Genomic DNA, 19,381 nt, shown 5'->3' with positions numbered 1-19,381 from the left:
TCTAAAACCCAGGCCGACATGCATAGTCTGAAGGTACAGGCTACTAATGAGATCTTATGAGATTTTTTATTACAGCACAGGTGCCTATAGAATCTTCTTAACTAATCCACATGAATAGAATTTCATACATTTCTCCAATTAAAAATATTGCTAACTGTTTATAGTGATTAGCAAATATTCTAGTGAAGACCATATGGCCACATGGAGACATTTTTAATACACCACACTGGAACAGTGTGTAAGTCATTAGAGAACTTCAAATGTTAACCACCATTAAAATATAGATTAGAACAGCGGTACCCAACCCTGTTGGCACCAGTGACTGGTTTCAAGGAAGATAATTTTTCTAGGGACAGAGGTGCGAGGATGGTTTTAAGATGAAACTTTTCTACCTCAGATCATCAGGCATTAGTTAGATTCTCATAAGGAGCACTCAGCCTAGATCCCTCACATGCACAGTTCTCAGTAAGGTTCACCCTCCTGTGAGAATTTAATGCCACCATTGATCTAACAGGAGACAGAGCTCAGGTGGTAACGCTTGCTCATCTGCCTCTCACCTCGTGCTGCACGGCCTACATGTACTGGTCATGGCCTGGGGTTCAGGAACCCCTGGATTAAAAATCATGTGCACACATGCACACCCTCACACACAAACACTCATGTATTACACTGTCTTTATTCAAGTGTTACAACGAAAATTAGAGATGTTCAAAATTGTGATCATTCTTACTATTCCCAATAAATATTTTACATGTGAATGTGCAATAAATGATCGATTATACAACTGAATCCTTGATGGGGATGTAGAACGGTGTTTGATATAAAAGGAAGTAAATAAATTAGTAACTTTTGTATATATAGAGTGTTAGAGAGAATGCTGTTTAGGTGCTAACTTTCTACTAAAAATTAGTTTCTTAATATACCACTCAATTTAAAAGAAAGGTAAAACAGATGTCTCCTAGGGAATTTTTGGCTAAAACTCTTCTAAATTTCAGCTTTACATGAAACTGCAGGAACTAAAATAGATTGATCAGTATAAATTCGTGAGGGAGAACCACTTTGGGCTATTTTAGATACAAGATTGCTAAGACACAGTACAAGAGACAACTATTGTAATGAAAGTAATATAAGAGTTAGAGGATCTAAAGGATGATATAAAATTAGCACTAGAAAAAGTTGGAGAAGATCTGCATGACATCACCTTATATCATTACAATTTAATAGAAAACAATCTAATGTATTCATCTTTATATAAAGTACATGTTTCTGTTTATGCTAATTCTATAGTGTGGGTTCAATTATTCTCATAATTATTTCTAGTGTTTTATATAATATTAGGATAATTTTCTTCTTCTGTATCAAGAAAAAATAGATATATTTCAGCTAACTCCTCACAGAGCATTCTACATCACTCTTGTCCTCTTTGACTCTACCTGTTATTATATCACCTTTCAAACAAGAATGAGAACAGTAACCCTCAACAGGCTTTTCCAGGGAGATTGATTTCAATCATTGTGGTTTGTTGTAGAACTGCACAAAACTTACCTTCTCCATTTTGCCTCTCCGAGGTCCAGGCACTTCACCTGTTATCTGTGGGGTAGAGGGAAAGGAATGGGTACTTTCAGATGTCAGTGTCTATGTAAAATGCTTCAGATTAAAGTTTCTGAGACCCACTCCTTCATTCCCCATCTAATACTATTCTAGTTTTAGGTTTATTTAAATAACTTCGGTAAAATGGAGGGATTTGGGAGTATTTTTCTCCTTTAAGTACTTAATCTTTCAGTTATTAAAAATAATTAAACATAGATAACTCTTTATCATGGGAAATAGAAACTTCTGCCTCTCTAAGGATATTTTTCTCATGTATGAATTCTTCTTTGAAGGAATCTGCTTATTAATAGTAATAACGTAGGGTTGTGTTAAACACATAGGCTTTAGAACTTGGGATCTCTTGAAAGAGCTAGGATTTCCTTTTCTTTTTGGTCTTGGATCATCTGTTAATTTGTGATAATAATAATCATATTTTTGTGGGATTGTCATTAGGATTAAATGAAATGACATGCATGAATGTCTCAGCATATAGATTTTATATTAAAGTTTTACTGTAATTTTATTTAACTAAATTAAAAGCATGTGTAGTAAACAACTTTAATTTTCCAGGGCAGACTTATGTGTTAAGAAACATATTTGTAGATTATTTACTACAAAATCCTTTCATGTAACTGTAGCCTTTAACAGTGATAAAGCTAGGTAAACATCAATGCCATCTTGTATATACAAGATGCAGATAAATTCTCTGGTGATATTTAAACCTTAAAGATGTAGTAGTCAAATGTAAAACACTTAATTTATCATTTGGCTTAGCTTATTTTCAGTAGGAGGTAGTTACTTATACAAAACAAAATTAGTAAAAAATAAAATTGACTTTGGTAAAAATAAATGATATTCCCCAGATTGATGCAGAGAAAAAAAGCTAATTAATCAATGACTTTCTAGAGGGGCGGAGCAAGATGGCCGAATACGAACAGCTCCAGTCTCCAACTCCCAGCGCCAGCGACACAGAAGACCGGTGATTTCTGCATTTTCAACTGAGGTACTGGGGTCATCTCACTAGGGAGTGCCGGACAATCGGTGCTGGTCAGCTGCTGCAGCCTGACCAGTGAGAGCTGAAGCAGGGCGAGGCATCGCCTCACCTGGAAGCGCAAGGGGGAAGGGGATCCGTTTTTCTAGCCAGGGGAACTGAGACACACAACACCTGGAAAATCGGGTAACTCCCACCCCAATACTGCGCTGTAAGCATACAGGCACACCAGGAGAATATATCCCACACCTGGCCGGGAGGGTCCCACGCCCACGAAGCCTCCCTCACTGCTAACACAGCAGTCTGCCGCGATCTATCCACAAGGCAGCAGCGAGGCTGGGGGAGGGGCGCCCGCCATTGCTGAGGCTTAAGTAGGTCAACAAAGCCGCTGGGAAGCTCGAACTGGGTGGAGCTCACAGCAGCTCAAGGAAGCCTGCCTGTCTCTGTAGTCTCCACCTCTGGGGACAGCGCACAGCTGAAGACCAACAGGGGAAGTAGCGGGAGCCGGCGCAGACGCGAACGACTCTGTCTGACAGCTTTGGGGAGAGCTGTGGATCTCCCAACTCAGAGGTTGAGATCTGAGAACGGACAGACTGCCTGCTCAGGTGTGTCCCTGACCCCTGAGTAGCCTAGCTGGGAGAAATCCCCCACCAGGGGCAGTCTGACACCCCACACCTCACAGGGTGGAGTACACCCCTGAGAGGAAACTTCCAAAGGAAGAATCAGACAGGTACACTCGCTGCTCAGCAATATTCTATCTTCGGCAACCTCTGCTGCTGATACCCAGGCAAACAGGGTCTGGAGTGGACCTCAAGCAATCTCCAACAGACCAACAGACAGTCCTTCTGACTGTCAGAAGGAAAACTATCAAACAGGAAGGACACCTATACCAAAACCCCATCAGTACGTCACCACCATCAAAGACCAGAGACAGATAAAACCACAAAGATGGGGAAGAAGCAGGGCAGAAAAGCTGGAAATTCAAAAAATAAGAGCACATCTCCCCTTGCAAAGGAGCACAGCCCATCGCCAGCAACGGATCAAAGCTGGTCAGAGAATGACTTGGACGAGAGGAGAGAAGAAGGCTTCAGTCCATCAAACTTCTCAGAGCTAAAGGAGGAATTACGTACCCAGCGCAAAGAAACTAAAAATCTTGAAAAAAGAGTGGAAGAATTGACAGCTAGACTAATTAATGCAGAGAAGATCATAAATGAAATGACAGAGATGAAAACCATGACACGAGAAATACGTGACAAATGCACAAGCTTCAGTAACCGACTCGATCAACTGGAAGAAAGAGTATCAGCGATTGAAGATCAAATGAATGAAATGAAGCGAGAAGAGAAACCAAAAGAAAAAAGAAGAAAAAGAAATGAGCAAAGCCTGCAAGAAGTATGGGATTACGTAAAAAGACCAAATCTACGTCTGATTGGGGTGCCTGAAAGTGAGGGGGAAAATGGAACCAAGTTGGAAAACACTCTTCAGGATATCATCCAGGAGAACTTCCCCAACCTAGTAGGGCAGGCCAACATTCAAATTCAGGAAATACAGAGAACGCCACAAAGATACTCCTCCAGAAGAGCAACTCCAAGACACATCATTGCCAGATTCACCAAAGTTGAAATGAAGGAAAAAATCTTAAGGGCAGCCAGAGAGAAAGGTCAGGTTACCCACAAAGGGAAGCCCATCAGACTAACAGCAGATCTCTCGGCAGAAACTCTACAAGCCAGAAGAGAGTGGGGGCCAATATTCAACATTCTTAAAGAAAAGAATTTTCTTTTTTTTTTTTTTTAATTTATTTATTTATTTATTTATTTTTATTATACTAGGGTACATGTGCATAACGTGCAGGTTTGTTACATATGTATACTTATGCCATGTTGGTGTGCTGCACCCATCAACTCGTCAGCACCCATCAATTCATCATTTATGTCATGTATAACTCCCCAATGCAATCCCTCCCTCCTCCCCCCTCCCCCCTCCCCATGATAGGCCCCAGTGCGTGATGTTCCCCTTCCCGAGTCCAAGTGATCTCATTGTTCAGTTCCCACCTATGAGTGAGAACATGCGGTGTTTGGTTTTCTCTTCTTGTGATAGTTTGCTAAGAATGATGGTTTCCAGCTGCATCCATGTCCCTACAAAGGACGCAAACTCATCCTTTTTTATGGCTGCATAGTATTCCATGGTGTATATGTGCCACATTTTCTTAATCCAGTCTGTCACAGATGGACATTTGGGTTGATTCCAAGTCTTTGCTATTGTGAATAGTGCCGCAATAAACATACGTGTACATGTGTCTTTGTAGTAGAATAATTTATAATCCTTTGGGTATATACCCAGTAGTGGGATGGCTGGGTCATATGGTACATCTAGTTCTAGATCCTTGAGGAATTGCCATACTGTTTTCCATAATGGTTGAACTAGTTTACAATCCCACCAACAGTGTAAAAGTGTTCCTATTTCTCCACATCCTCTCCAACACCTGTTGTTTCCTGACTTCTTAATGATTGCCATTCTAACTGGTGTGAGATGGTATCTCATTGTGGTTTTGATTTGCATTTCTCTGATGGCGAGTGACGATGAGCATTTTTTCATGTGTCTGTTGGCTGTATGAATATCTTCTTTTGAGAAATGTCTGTTCATATCCTTTCCCCACTTGTTGATGGGTTGTTTGTTTTTTTCTCGTATATTTGTTTGAGTTCTTTGTAGATTCTGGATATTAGCCCTTTGTCAGATGAGTAGGTTGCAACAATTTTCTCCCATTCTGTAGGTTGCCTGTTCACTCTGATGGTAGTTTCTTTTGCTGTGCAAAAGCTCTTTAGTTTAATTAGATCCCATTTGTCAATTTTGGCTTTTGCTGCCGTTGCTTTTGGTGTTTTAGACATGAAGTCCTTGCCCATGCCTATGTCCTGAATGGTACTACCTAGATTTTCTTCTAGGGTTTTTATGGTATTAGGTCTAACATTTAAGTGCTCTAATCCGATCTTGAATTAATCTTCGTATAAGGGGTAAGGAAAGGATCCAGTTTCAGCTTTCTACTTATGGCTAGCCAATTTTCCCAGCACCATTTATTAAATAGGGAATCCTTTCCCCATTTCTTGTTTCTCTCAGGTTTGTCAAAGATCAGATGGCTGTAGATGTGCGGTATTATTTCTGAGGACTCTGTTCTGTTCCATTGGTCTATATCTCTGTTTTGGTACCAGTACCATGCTGTTTTGGTTACTGTAGCCTTGTAGTATAGTTTGAAGTCAGGTAGCGTGACGCCTCCAGCTTTGTCCTTTTGACTTAGGATTGTCTTGGCAATGCGGGCTCTTTTTTGGTTCCATATGAACTTTAAAGCAGTTTTTTTCCAATTCTGTGAAGAAACTCATTGGTAGCTTGATGGGGATGGCATTGAATCTATAAATAACCTTGGGCAGTAGGGCCATTTTCACGATATTGATTCTTCCTATCCATGAGCATGGTATGTTCTTCCATTTGTTTGTGTCCTCTTTTATTTCACTGAGCAGTGGTTTGTAGTTCTCCTTGAAGAGGTCCTTTACATCCCTTGTAAGCTGGATTCCTAGGTATTTTATTCTCTTTGAAGCAATTGTGAATGGAAGTTCACTCCTGATTTGGCTCTCTGCTTGTCTGTTACTGGTGTATAAGAATGCTTGTGATTTTTGCACATTAATTTTGTATCCTGAGACTTTGCTGAAGTTGCTTATCAGCTTAAGGAGATTTTGGGCTGAGACGATGGGGTTTTCTAAATATACAATCATATCATCTGCAAACAGGGACAATTTGACTTCTTCTTTTCCTAACTGGATACCCTTGATTTCTTTCTCTTGCCTGATTGCCCTAGCCAGAACTTCCAACACTATGTTGAATAGGAGTGGTGAGAGAGGGCATCCCTGTCTTGTGCCAGTTTTCAAAGGGAATGTTTCCAGTTTTTGCCCATTCAGTATGATATTAGCTGTGGGTTTGTCATAAATAGCTCTTATTATTTTGAGGTACGTTCCATCAATACCGAATTTATTGAGCGTGTTTAGCATGAAGGGCTGTTGAATTTTGTCAAAAGCCTTTTCTGCATCTATTGAGACAATCATGTGGTTCTTGTCTTTGGTTCTGTTTATATGCTGGATTACGTTTATTGATTTGCGAATGTTGAACCAGCCTTGCATCCCAGGGATGAAGCCCACTTGATCATGGTGGATAAGCTTTTTGATGTGCTGCTGAATCCGGTTTGCCAGTATTTTATTGAGAATTTTTGCATCAATGTTCATCAGGGATATTGGTCTAAAATTCTCTTTTTTTGTTGTGTCTCTGCCAGGCTTTGGTATCAGGATGATGTTGGCCTCATAAAATGAGTTAGGGAGGATTCCCTCTTTTTCTATTGATTGGAATAGTTTCAGAAGGAATGGTACCAGCTCCTCCTTGTACCTCTGGTAGAATTCAGCTGTGAATCCATCTGGTCCTGGACTTTTTTTGGTGGGTAGGCTATTAATTATTGCCTCAATTTCAGAACCTGCTATTGGTCTATTCAGGGATTCAACTTCTTCCTGGTTTAGCCTTGGAAGAGTGTAAGTGTCCAGGAAATTATCCATTTCTTCTAGATTTTCTAGTTGATTTGCGTAGAGGCGTTTATAGTATTCTCTGATGGTAGTTTGTATTTCTGTGGGGTCAGTGGTGATATCCCCTTTATCATTTTTTATTGCATCTATTTGATTCCTCTCTCTTTTCTTCTTTATTAGCCTTGCTAGCGGTCTGTCAATTTTGTTGATCTTTTCAAAAAACCAACTCCTGGATTCATTGATTTTTTGGAGGGTTTTTTGTGTCTCTATCTCCTTCAGTTCGGCTCTGATCTTAGTTATTTCTTGCCTTCTGCTAGCTTTTGAATGTGTTTGCTCTTGCCTCTCTAGTTCTTTTAATTGTGATGTTAGAGTGTCAATTTTAGATCTTTCCTGCTTTCTCTTGTGGGCATTTAGTGCTATAAATTTCCCTCTACACACTGCTTTAAATGTGTCCCAGAGATTCTGGTATGTTGTATCTTTGTTCTCATTGGTTTCAAAGAACATCTTTATTTCCGCTTTCATTTCGTTATGTACCCAGTAGTCATTCAGGAGCAGGTTGTTCAGTTTCCATGTAGTTGAGCGGTTTTGATTGAGTTTCTTAGTCCTGAGCTCTAGTTTGATTGCACTGTGGTCTGAGAGACAGTTTGTTATAATTTCTGTTCTTTTACATTTGCTGAGGAGTGCTTTACTTCCAATTATGTGGTCAATTTTGGAATAAGTGCAATGTGGTGCTGAGAAGAATGTATATTCTGTTGATTTGGGGTGGAGAGTTCTATAGACGTCTATTAGGTCCGCTTGGTGCAGAGATGAGTTCAATTCCTGGATATCCTTGTTAACTTTCTGTCTCGTTGATCTGTCTAATGTTGACAGTGGAGTGTTGAAGTCTCCCATTATTATTGTATGGGAGTCTAAGTCTCTTTGTAAGTCTCTAAGGACTTGCTTTATGAATCTGGGTGCTCCTGTATTGGGTGCATATATATTTAGGAGAGTTAGCTCTTCCTGTTGAATTGATCCCTTTACCATTATGTAATGGCCTTCTTTGTCTCTTTTGATCTTTGATGGTTTAAAGTCTGTTTTATCAGAGACAAGGATTGCAACCCCTGCTTTTTTTTGTTCTCCATTTGCTTTGTAGATCTTCCTCCATCCCTTTCTTTTGAGCCTATGTATGTCTCTGCATGTGAGATGGGTCTGCTGAATAGAGCAGACTGATGGGTCTTGACTCTTTATCTAGTTTGCCAGTCTGTGTCTTTTAATTGGAGCATTTAGTCCATTAACATTTAAGGTTAATATTGTTATGTGTGAACTTGATCCTGCCATTATGATATTAACTGGTTATTTTGCTCGTTAGTTGCTGCAGTTTCTTCCTAGCCTCGATGGTCTTTACATTTTGGCATGTTTTTGCGATGGCTGGTACCGGTTGTTCCTTTCCATGTTTAGGGCTTCCTTCAGGGTCTCTTGTAAGGCAGGCCTGGTGGTGACAAAATCTCTAAGCATTTGCTTATCTGTAAAGGATTTTATTTCTCCTTCACTGATGAAACTTAGTTTGGCTGGATATGAAATTCTGGGTTGAAAATTCTTTTCTTTAAGAACGTTGAATATTGGCCCCCACTCTCTTCTGGCTTGTAGAGTTTCTGCCGAGAGATCTGCTGTTAGTCTGATGGGCTTCCCTTTGTGGGTAACCCGACCTTTCTCTCTGGCTGCCCTTAAGATTTTTTCCTTCATTTCAACTTTGGTGAATCTGGCAATGATGTGTCTTGGAGTTGCTCTTCTGGAGGAGTATCTTTGTGGCGTTCTCTGTATTTCCTGAATTTGAATGTTGGCCTGCCCTACTAGGTTGGGGAAGTTCTCCTGGATGATATCCTGAAGAGTGTTTTCCAACTTGGTTCCATTTTCCCCCTCACTTTCAGGCACCCCAATCAGACGTAGATTTGGTCTTTTTACGTAATCCCATACTTCTTGCAGGCTTTGCTCATTTCTTTTTCTTCTTTTTTCTTTTGGTTTCTCTTCTCGCTTCATTTCATTCATTTGATCTTCAATCGCTGATACTCTTTCTTCCAGTTGATCGAGTTGGTTACTGAAGCTTGTGCATTTGTCACGTATTTCTCGTGTCATGGTTTTCATCTCTGTCATTTCGTTTATGATCTTCTCTGCATTAATGAGTCTAGCTGTCAATTCTTCCACTCTTTTTTCAAGATTTTTAGTTTCTTTGCCCTGGGTACGTAATTCCTCCTTTAGCTCTGATAGGTTTGATGGACTGAAGCCTTCTTCTCTCCTCTCGTCCAAGTCATTCTCTGACCAGCTTTGCTCCGTTGCTGGCGATGGGCTGTGCTCCTTTGCAGGGGGAGATGCGCTCTTATTTTTTGAATTTCCAGCTTTTCTGCCCTGCTTCTTCCCCATCTTTGTGGTTTTATCTGTCTCTGGTCTTTGATGGTGGTGACGTACTGATGGGGTTTTGGTATAGGTGTCCTTCCTGTTTGATAGTTTTCCTTCTGACAGTCAGAAGGACTGTCTGTTGGTCTGTTGGAGATTGCTTGAGGTCCACTCCAGACCCTGTTTGCCTGGGTATCAGCAGCAGAGGTTGCCGAAGATAGAATATTGCTGAACAGCGAGTGTACCTGTCTGATTCTTCCTTTGAAAGTTTCCTCTCAGGGGTGTACTCCACCCTGTGAGGTGTGGGGTGTCAGACTGCCCCTGGTGGGGGATTTCTCCCAGCTAGGCTACTCAGGGGTCAGGGACACACCTGAGCAGGCAGTCTGTCCGTTCTCAGATCTCAACCTCCGCGTTGGGAGATCCACGGCTCTCCCCAAAGCTGTCAGACAGAGTCGTTCGCGTCTGCACCGGCTCCCGCTACTTCCCCTGTTGGTCTTCAGCTGTGCGCTGTCCCCAGAGGTGGAGACTACAGAGACAGGCAGGCTTCCTTGAGCTGCTGTGAGCTCCACCCAGTTCGAGCTTCCCAGCGGCTTTGTTTACCTACTTAAGCCTCAGCAATGGCAGGCGCCCCTCCCCCAGCCTCGCTGCTGCCTTGCGGATAGATCGCGGCAGACTGCTGTGTTAGCAGTGAGGGAGGCTTCGTGGGCGTGGGATCCTCTCGGCCAGGTGTGGGATATGTTCTCCTGGTGTGCCTGTATGCTTACAGCGCAGTATTGGGGTGGGAGTTACCCGATTTTCCAGGTGTTGTGTGTCTCAGTTCCCCTGGCTAGGAAAACGGATCCCCTTCCCCCTTGCGCTTCCAGGTGAGGCGATGCCTCGCCCTGCTTCAGCTCTCACTGGTCAGGCTGCAGCAGCTGACCAGCACCGATTGTCCGGCACTCCCTAGTGAGATGACCCCAGTACCTCAGTTGAAAATGCAGAAATCACCGGTCTTCTGTGTCGCTCTCGCTGGGAGTTGGAGACTGGAGCTGTTCCTTTTCGGCCATCTTGCTCCGCCCTCTCAAGAAAAGAATTTTCAACCCAGAATTTCATATCCAGCCAAACTAAGTTTCATAAGTGAAGGAGAAATAAAATCCTTTACAGATAAGCAAATGCTTAGAGATTTTGTCACCACCAGGCCTGCCTTACAAGAGACCCTGAAGGAAGCCCTAAACATGGAAAGGAACAACCGGTACCAGCCATCGCAAAAACATGCCAAAATGTAAAGACCATCGAGGCTAGGAAGAAACTGCAGCAACTAACGAGCAAAATAACCAGTTAATATCATAATGGCAGGATCAAGTTCACACATAACAATATTAACCTTAAATGTTAATGGACTAAATGCTCCAATTAAAAGACACAGACTGGCAAACTGGATAAAGAGTCAAGACCCATCAGTCTGCTCTATTCAGGAGACCCATCTCCCATGCAGAGACATACATAGGCTCAAAAGAAAGGGATGGAGGAAGATCTACCAAGCAAATGGAGAACAAAAAAAAGCAGGGGTTGCAATCCTTGTCTCTGATAAAACAGACTTTAAACCATCAAAGATCAAAAGAGACAAAGAAGGCCATTACATAATGGTAAAGGGATCAATTCAACAGGAAGAGCTAACTCTCCTAAATATATATGCACCCAATACAGGAGCACCCAGATTCATAAGCAAGTCCTTAGAGACTTACAAAGAGACTTAGACTCCCATACAATAATAATGGGAGACTTCAACACTCCACTGTCAACATTAGACAGATCAATGAGACAGAAAGTTAACAAGGATATCCAGGAATTGAACTCATCTCTGCACCAAGCGGACCTAATAGACGTCTATAGAACTCTCCACCCCAAATCAACAGAATATACATTCTTCTCAGCACCACATCACACTTATTCCAAAATTGACCACATAATTGGAAGTAAAGCACTCCTCAGCAAATGTAAAAGAACAGAAATTATAACAAACTGTCTCTCAGACCACAGTGCAATCAAACTAGAACTCAGGACTAAGAAACTCAATCAAAACCGCTCAACTACATGGAAACTGAACAACCTGCTCCTGAATGACTACTGGGTACATAACGAAATGAAGGCAGAAATAAAGATGTTCTTTGAAACCAATGAGAACAAAGATACAACATACCAGAATCTCTGGGACACATTTAAAGCAGTGTGTAGAGGGAAATTTATAGCACTAAATGCCCACAAGAGAAAGCAAGAAAGATCTAAAATTGACACTCTAACATCACAATTAAAGGAACTAGAGAGGCAAGAGCAAACACATTCAAAAGCTAGCAGAAGGCAAGAAATAACTAAGATCAGAGCTGAACTGAAGGAGATAGAGACACAAAAAACCCTCCAAAAAATCAATGAATCCAGGAGTTGGTTTTTTGAAAAGATCAACAAAATTGACAGACCGCTAGCAAGGCTAATAAAGAAGAAAAGAGAGAGGAATCAAATAGATGCAATAAAAAATGATAAAGGGGATATCACCACTGACCCCACAGAAATACAAACTACCATCAGAGAATACTATAAACGCCTCTACGCAAATCAACTAGAAAATCTAGAAGAAATGGATAATTTCCTGGACACTACACTCTCCAAGGCTAAACCAGGAAGAAGTTGAATCCCTGAATAGACCAACAGCAGGCTCTGAAATTGAGGCAACAATTAATAGCCTACCCACCAAAAAAAGTCCAGGACCAGATGGATTCACAGCTGAATTCTACCAGAGGTACAAGGAGGAGCTGGTACCATTCCTTCTGAAACTATTCCAATCAATAGAAAAAGAGGGAATCCTCCCTAACTCATTTTATGAGGCCAACATCATCCTGATACCAAAGCCTGGCAGAGACACAACAAAAAAAGAGAATTTTAGACCAATATCCCTGATGCACATTGATGCAAAAATTCTCAATAAAATACTGGCAAACCGGATTCAGCAGCACATCAAAAAGCTTATCCACCATGATCAAGTGGGCTTCATCCCTGGAATGCAAGGCTGGTTCAACATTCGCAAATCAATAAACGTAATCCAGCATATAAACAGAACCAAAGACAAGAACCACATGATTGTCTCAATAGATGCAGAAAAGGCTTTTGACAAAATTCAACAGCCCTTCATGCTAAAAACGCTCAATAAATTCGGTATTGATGGAATGTACCTCAAAATAATAAGAGCTATTTATGACAAACCCACAGCTAATATCATACTGAATGGGCAAAAACTGGAAACATTCCCTTTGAAAACTGGCACAAGACAGGGATGCCCTCTCTCACCACTCCTATTCAACATAGTGTTGGAAGTTCTGGCTAGGGCAATCAGGCAAGAGAAAGAAATCAAGGGTATCCAGTTAGGAAAAGAAGAAGTCAAATTGTCCCTGTTTGCAGATGATATGATTGTATATTTAGAAAACCCCATCGTCTCAGCCCAAAATCTCCTTAAGCTGATAAGCAACTTCAGCAAAGTCTCAGGATACAAAATTAATGTGCAAAAATCACAAGCATTCTTATACACCAGTAACAGACAAGCAGAGAGCCAAATCAGGAATGAACTTCCATTCACAATTGCTTCAAAGAGAATAAAATACCTAGGAATCCAGCTTACAAGGGATGTAAAGGACCTCTTCAAGGAGAACTACAAACCACTGCTCAGTGAAATCAAAGAGGACACAAACAAATGGAAGAACATACCATGCTCATGGATAGGAAGAATCAATATCGTGAAAATGGCCCTACTGCCCAAGGTTATTTATAGATTCAATGCCATCCCCATCAAGCTACCAATGAGTTTCTTCACAGAATTGGAAAAAACTGCTTTAAAGTTCATATGGAACCAAAAAAGAGCCCGCATTGCCAAGACAATCCTAAGTCAAAAGGACAAAGCTGGAGGCGTCACGCTACCTGACATCAAACTATACTACAAGGCTACAGTAACCAAAACAGCATGGTACTGGTACCAAAACAGAGATATAGACCAATGGAACAGAACAGAGTCCTCAGAAATAATACCGCACATCTACAGCCATCTGATCTTTGACAAACCTGAGAGAAACAAGAAATGGGGAAAGGATTCCCTATTTAATAAATGGTGCTGGGAAAATTGGCTAGCCATAAGTAGAAAGCTGAAACTGGATCCTTTCCTTACCCCTTATACGAAGATTAATTCAAGATGGATTAGAGACTTAAATGTTAGACCTAATACCATAAAAACCCTAGAAGAAAATCTAGGTAGTACCATTCAGGACATAGGCATGGGCAAGGACTTCATGTCTAAAACACCAAAAGCAACGGCAGCAAAAGCCAAAATTGACAAATGGGATCTAATTAAACTAAAGAGCTTTTGCACAGCAAAAGAAACTACCATCAGAGTGAACAGGCAACCTACAGAATGGGAGAAAATTGTTGCAACCTACTCATCTGACAAAGGGCTAATATCCAGAATCTACAAAGAACTCAAACAAATATACGAGAAAAAAACAAACAACCCCATCAACAAGTGGGGAAAGGATATGAACAGACATTTCTCAAAAGAAGATATTCATACAGCCAACAGACACATGAAAAAATGCTCATCGTCACTCGCCATCAGAGAAATGCAAATCAAAACCACAATGAGATACCATCTCACACCAGTTAGAATGGCAATCATTAAGAAGTCAGGAAACAACAGGTGTTGGAGAGGATGTGGAGAAATAGGAACACTTTTACACTGTTGGTGGGATTGTAAACTAGTTCAACCATTATGGAAAACAGTATGGCAATTCCTCAAGGATCTAGAACTAGATGTACCATATGACCCAGCCATCCCACTACTGGGTATATACCCAAAGGATTATAAATTATTCTACTACAAAGACACATGTACACGTATGTTTATTGCGGCACTATTCACAATAGCAAAGACTTGGAATCAACCCAAATGTCCATCTGTGACAGACTGGATTAAGAAAATGTGGCACATATACACCATGGAATACTATGCAGCCATAAAAAAGGATGAGTTTGCGTCCTTTGTAGGGACATGGATGCAGCTGGAAACCATCATTCTTAGCAAACTATCACAAGAAGAGAAAACCAAACACCGCATGTTCTCACTCATAGGTGGGAACTGAACAATGAGATCACTTGGACTCGGGAAGGGGAACATCACGCACTGGGGCCTATCATGGGGAGGGGGGAAGGGGGGAGGGGGGAGGAGGGAGGGATTGCATTGGGGAGTTATACCTGATATAAATGATGAATTGATGGGTGCTGACGAGTTGATGGGTGCAGCACACCAACATGGCATAAGTATACATATGTAACAAACCTGCACGTTATGCACATGTACCCTAGAACTTAAAGTATAATAAAAAAAAAAAAAAAAAAAAATCAGTGACTTTCTAAATAACACTTAGCGTCAATAAAATAAAAAGAATCAAAGTAGCAACTTCTATTTCACATCTATTTTAAATAAACATTAACATTTTAGGCCGGGCGCGGTGACTCATGCCTGTAATCCCAGCACTTTGGGAGGCGGAGGCGGGAAGATCACAAGGCCAGGAGATGGAAACATGGTGAAACTCCGTCTCTACTAAAGATACAAAATTTAGCTGGTTGTGGTGGCACACGCCTGTAGTCCCAGCTACTGGGAAGGCTGAGGAGGGAGAATCGCTTGAATCTGGGAGATGGAGTTTGCAGTGAGCCAAGATTGTGGCACTGCACTCCAGTCTGGGTGACAGAGTGAGTCTCCGTCTCAAGAAAAAAAAAAAAAAAAAAAAAAATTGACTTTAATTTTTTATACTTTCAATACAGAGATATTAAAGTTCTTTTATTAAAATAAATAAATAAATAAAGAATATTTCTAGTATCTTTGAATCCTAAATTCAAATAATGATACTGGAATCCTAAGTCTAAGTGAAATTATGGAATGCATGCTGTTGCATCTGTTATTGATTGATTTGTTCCCTCCCACCCAAATTAATATGTTAAAGTTCTAACTTCTAGTAATTTAGAATATGAACTTATTTGGAAATAGAATCAGGTATAATTAGTTATGATGAGCTCTTTCTAGAGGAGGATGGGCTCCTAATCTTATATGAGTGGAGTCCTTACAAAAGGCAGAGTTTGGACACAGATTCTCACACAGGAGAATGGCATGTGGAGATTTTAGTTATGTTACCATCATTCAATAAACTATCAGAAGCCAGAAAAGAGCCCTGAAACACATCTTTCCCTCCTTCAGAGAAAGTATAGCCCTTCTGAAACATTGATCTTAAATTTCTAATCTCTAGAATTGCGAGACAGCAAATTTCTGTTGTTTAATTCACTCCATCTGTGGTCCAGACATACCTTGAAGATGTTCAGGGTTCAGTTCCAGATCTCCAAAAAAAATAAAATATTGCTATAAATGGAGCCACACAAATGTCTTGGTTTTCTCGTGCATATAAAAGTTCTGTTTACACTATACTATAGTCTATTAAACATGTGATAGTATTAGGTCTAAAAAGCAATATGCATACATACAAAGTGAGCACATGGTGTTGAAAAAATGGCACAAGCAGGCTTGCTCCGCACAAGGTTGCCACAAAACTTTAATTTCTAAAAATTGCAGTATTTGTGAAGTGCAATGAAGCGAAGTGCAAGAAAATGAGGTATGCCTGTACTTCGTAAAGGCAGCCTTAGCAAACAATACAGCATCTCAGTACCTCATTAGCATGCTCACCTCAACACAGTTTCATAATACATAGGATGTTTCTCTGCTTAACAATTCTGTAAAATGTGAAGTTTCACTCATTTTCCATTTCAAATATGTTGTGTAGTTATGAAGGTAATAATTTTTTATTCAAACCCCATTTTCTCCTAAGCAAAATGATTCGAAACAGCTTTACAAGGCAAGTATAATGCAAAACAGGATAATTAGAGACAACTGAAGTGATGATTAAAGACAAGGGGATCCATCAATGAAACTCCTAGTTTTCTTCCTTGGGAAAGGCAAGTGAATAGTTTGGGATCCACTAGGAAATCACTTCACAGTTTCTTGGAAGCTAAAGTAAAACAGGTAAAATTGCCATAAAATAGAATGTGTTTGGTTTTCATTGTCTGACCAACAAATATTTTTAACTTAGGTAGGCTGGTAAGTAGTAAAGCTAAAATGGGATTGGATCCTGGTCAGGGATTGAGAATATAGCACATGGCTTTATGAGCATTATCTTCTGTCACGTGTACTGGCTGGTTTGCAATTTCAGGGTCTCAGCTCCCTACCATTGTTATACAGCTTTGGTGACTGAGAATTGCAACGACTTATATTAGCACTTCTTGTATGCCAAGATCTTAATGCTACTGTATATGGTTATGTTGACTATTTAGCATCAACACTAAGAGCCTCATATGCTTCACATTTATCACAAATTTCTGTATATATTTTGATATTTTCCTGATATATGATAGAAAATACTTTAAGTAAATGAGTCATTTCCATTAAAACAATACAGATGCATAGATAAAATCAGACCAGCTTTTAGAGTTTACATATATAATTTATTTTATATAGCAACCTTTGTTGAAGAAATAAATTCACATTTTACAGTTAAAGAAATTAAAGCTCAGAAAGAGTGCAAGTTACCCAAAGTAATAGAGATTGCCATTGACTAATTCAGGAATTGAAACTGTCTGACTCTATGCAGTACTGCTATAAAGGAATACCCAAGGGTGGGTAATTTATTAAAAAGAGATTTATTTGATGCATGGTTCTGAAGCCTGTACAAGAAGAATGGTACCAGCATCTGCTTCTGGTTAGATTTCAGGCTGCTTTCACTCATGACAAAAGACAAAGGGGAGCTGGCACATGCAGAGATCACATGATAAGAGGAAGCAAAAGAGAGGAGAGGGAGGTAACAGGCTGCTTTTACCAACTAGCTCTTGTGGCAATTAAAACAAGTGACAACTCCCTCTTCTCCTCCAGAGAGAGCATTAATGTATTCATGAGAAATCAACCCCTTTGACCTAAACATCTTCCATTAGGTCTCATCTCCAACACTAAAGAACAAATTTCAACATGAGATTGGAGGAACAAATATCCAAACTATAACAAGCCCCATTCTACTACTGAAGTGTACAAACACACACACATAGATACATTCACACACACACTCATGCAATGTATATTTGTGTATACATGTGTTCACTTTTTAGTTAATTTTTACCTTTATAGTGAAAAGTTTTAGCCATATACAAAGTAAGCAGAATACTATATTGAATACCCATGAAGTCATCACCTAATTTTACAGCCTTCATCAATCTACCAGTAGTGTTCACTTCTATTTGTAATGGCACCCCATTTTCCCCACTTGATTATTTTTAAAATGCCATTCTATATTAAGAAGATAAACACAGAGTCATTCATAATTTAGTGTGAACAAACTTCTATATTTTATCTGGGTTATAGCTGGAAGAGTATATGAAGGCATTTGGTACCTTAGGGAATGGAGAGAAGTCCCAGCAATCTTGGCTGGTGGTTCTTGTTACACAGGTGACACAGCACCTCTACAACAGGGCAAATATCTTGCGGGAGATATCAGTTGTTTCGTATAGTTTATTCTGAAGAAGTCATATTCTCAATAGCGGTCAATGTAAAAATACATGTTACTTTTATGTGTACAACACGATTTTACATCCCTGATCTTCAAATGTGGTTCATTCCATAGGGTTCCTGATGAAAATAAATATTGTGGCTGTCAAGTGGTTAGAAAGGCCACTTTTATTTTTTAATTCAAGGGCAATCTGATGGGAAAAAAAGTTACTTCAAATGTCTTTGTGTTACCAGTATAGAATTTCCAGTGTTCATTTTTGACTGTTACTGCATTTTTGCATTCATAACTATTTTCATATAAAGTCAGCTGTCTCCTGAACAATTGAGAACTCAGTATATCAAGTGCTTCTGTTAACACAATGTGTACATGTGAAAACTAGAAAGCATACCTACCCTAATAAATTATACCCAACTTGTGTACAGATTAAAAATCTATTTCATAAACTGCTTTATTTGGCTGACGAGTATACTCTTCTTGGGATGTCAAGAGTAATACCTTTATGTATAAGTGACCATTCTTACATAGTGATAACACTCACAATTTTGTGATAAATCACATTAAATGAGACATACAGTTACTACATTCCTTAAAATATTATTAATAGAATATTTATCCCATGGATATACATACATTAGCATAACTGAGCCCTGGTAATGATTCAGAAACTACACTATGTTCTTCAGCTCTTACCTTCTAAACCGTAGCTCACACAATGCTTTTGTTTCACATGGCATTTCCTTTGTTTGCTTTCCTTTGATCCCCTTCCCTATTTGCATTATTGTGTCATATATAATGTATACTGCGTGACTCAGAACAGGGTATTCAGTTTATAAAAGGAATCAGGGAATTTATGTTATTAAAAGCCATTTATGTCTAGTGTTCCTTTATTGAACGCTAAGCATGTGGGAGTTATTTATATCCTACTGCTCAAGGTCATTGCCAAGGTCTGATATTTCAAATTCAAAAAGTTTAAATGTCAGGCATAAATGCGTTAATAAAAAATGAGTGTCACAAACATATGGAAATGCCCCTCTCCTTAAAGCCAAATTTTCTAATATTAAACACCTCTCACACTTACTCAGCCATTCAGGTTACCTTGAGGAATAGACTGTAAACATTCCCTAATGTATGGCTATGCATCACTTTAAGGGAGCATGCACTTATCAGTAACTTGCAGCCCTAAACACTACTGCTACCACTGTGGTTTGTGGTGCTATTTATCCATACACAATTCTATTAAACTTGATGCCTGGGATAAGAAAAAA

This window comes from Rhinopithecus roxellana, chromosome 15 (genome assembly GCF_007565055.1).
Source record: "Rhinopithecus roxellana isolate Shanxi Qingling chromosome 15, ASM756505v1, whole genome shotgun sequence".
In the NCBI taxonomy this organism is placed as follows: domain Eukaryota; kingdom Metazoa; phylum Chordata; class Mammalia; order Primates; family Cercopithecidae; genus Rhinopithecus; species Rhinopithecus roxellana.
Note: the sequence above shows the minus strand (reverse complement) of the source record.